Genomic DNA, 2646 nt, shown 5'->3' on the forward strand with positions numbered 1-2646 from the left:
CCCGTGTCCCCTGCATCGGCAGGCGGACTCTCAACCACTGCGCCACCAGGGAAGCCCAGTCACAGAATTTTTAATACTTATGCTGGTTGCAGTACGGAGAGGAGCAAAGTTGGGCGCAGGCACCAGCTGTGAGGTGTTTGCAGTTGCCTAAGAAAGAGGTGACAGTGACTCGAGGACTTGTATTTCTACTGAGGATGAACAATGCTGCAAGAAAACATCACTCCCGCCTTAACCATGAGAAATAGCCAGATAATCTACAAAATCATAGCTTTTCTTGAGCCCTCAGAAAGCTGAGGTCACAAGGCAACCAAGTAAAGCCTCTTCAAGGAGAGAGAGATACACATGAACAGTTTCAAGTTTAGCAGAGCACGGGAAACGGGGGAGCTGTCATACAAGCAGGTAAGACAAAACCGACAAAAATTTTAACAAACGTTTAAAGGCTACACATGGGCTAGCGTGTCAGTTTAGAGTAGCTGGAGACCATTCCAGACACAGGGGGTTTCTACTCACAGGCAAACTTTCTTCCACAGGTCCCCTGAGGTTCATGAGAAAAAGTGGGAGCAGGGCAGGAAATGGGAGAGAGCGTCCCTCCTTGGTGGTACAAGCAAGTAGTTGATTAAGGCAGCTGCTGGGGGAAGGCAAAACGCCTCGGCTGCTTCCACAATCCTTTTCTCCAATAAGCAACAGCCTTAAGCCACTGAGGGAGGGGCAACAGAGTCTTACTTCAGGGGGAGGAATAAAAGCAAAACTCATCTGCTTCTGGGTGAGGGGTAAAAATTTTCTTGTCCTTGAACACTTGAAAACCCATTGCTTCTGGGAGGGAGAACAAGCAATAGCCCTCTACCCCAAGGGGAGAAGCGGGAAACTGTCTTGGGCTGAAAATTCAAGCAAACGTCTGTTCTGCTGGGGGAGAGGACAAGAAAATTTGGCCACCCAAAACCACCCACAGGTAGGAGACAGAGTTTGGCTGTCACTGGGAGCAGAAGCAGAAATACGAGAAAGCCCCATTCCTGAATCTCACAGAGGACCTGCCTAAGACTGAAGCTGAACCAGGATGTCAGAGACCCCGCCCCCAAACTAGCACCTAATAGCAAGGGAAGGCAGTCTCCTCTGGGTGGAGGGGCAGGTGTGCTGGGATGGCTGAAAAGGGGAGCGTGGAGCAGGAACACAGAAAAACCCTCTGACACCCAGCCTCCACTCTCAGCAGCCCACAACTAGATGAATTTAAATCTGTGATGCACTGAGATAATGACAGCAACAACAAAATTCAAACCCTACCTGACTCCTAATTATCAATAGATGGACTCCTGCCCTCCCCCCTCCCCCCATGCCAACAGGCTGACAGAAGGTGTATGCTCATTTCCAGGCATAAATACCATTTACCTCAGTCTCTGCTGTTCTACACATGATAGGCACTCAATAAAAATTTACAAAACATACAAAAAGCCCACAAAGAAAAAAACCCAATCCACTGTCAAAAGGTAAAGAAATCAACAGAACCAGATTCACAGATGACACAGATGTTGGAACCATCGGACAGGGACTTTAAAGTAAAAATGACTTAGTATGTTAAAGGGTCTATTGGAAAGAGGTGGGCAACTTGCATGAACGAATGGGGGATTTTGGCAGAAACATGGAAACTGTATGAAAGCCAAATGGAAATGCTAGAAATAAAAACACATGATATCAAAGATGAATTCCTTCAATGGGCTTTTCAATAGGTAGGCACAGCTGAGGAAAGAATCCGTGAATTTAAGAAAGGTTAATAGGAATTATCCAAACTGAAACACAAGGAGAGAAAAGAGTGGGGTGGGGGAAGAAAAGACAAAGCCAAGCTTCCAAGAGCTGTGAGACAACATCAAACAGTCTAATGAACATATAAGTTGAGTCCCAGAAGAAGAAAAGAGAGAGAAAGTGGCAGAAGAAATATATGAAGAGATGACGGTTACATGAACGAGGATGCGGCAATGAGGCGAGAGAGAAGTGGATGTGAGAAGCATTTAGGGGGAAGAACCACGGGAACTTGGTAACCGAGTGGAACGAAGCGTGAGAGAGTGGGAAGAGTGAAGCATGGCACAAGGTAGTGGTGGGTGGTTAGCAAGTGATAGTCCCAGGACTGAGAACCGGGGCCTAGCTCTCTTCAGAGCCTGTGCTCTCTGTTGCTGCACTGTACTGCCTCCAACAGGCCAGACTTGGAGCAACAGCGGGCCTCTGCTCCTTGATTTCCCCACCCTCCAGCGCCAGGCTTTACTAAAGTTGTCCCTGTGCTGCCCCCATGAGTCTAAGAGTGGCTAAGAGATACTCATCTGCTTCCCTTCCCCCCACCTCCATTTCCCAAGTGCTACCTGTCACACATTGTTCTGAAGTAAAGGTTGCCTCTTCCCAAACGGACTGACTCTCTTTTCGCTTCATGCTGACCTAATCCACTTAAAAAAAAAAAATTGGTTCTTTTGCAGACAAGTAAGGCAGGAGGAGGCAGAGGCAGAGGTGGGGGAGGGATTGTGTCTATGTGTGTGCATGTGTGCACATAAGGGAGATGGGCTACTGAGAGTTTCTGAGCATTTTAAAGCCTAGGACCAGTTTTGGTTTTTTAATCTTATGTCCTTTTTGGATGACATCATCAAGTGGTAGCTCTGCAGAATGCCG

This window comes from Lipotes vexillifer, unplaced genomic scaffold (genome assembly GCF_000442215.2).
Source record: "Lipotes vexillifer unplaced genomic scaffold, Lipotes_vexillifer_v1.1 scaffold408, whole genome shotgun sequence".
NCBI classification, from domain to species: domain Eukaryota; kingdom Metazoa; phylum Chordata; class Mammalia; order Artiodactyla; family Lipotidae; genus Lipotes; species Lipotes vexillifer.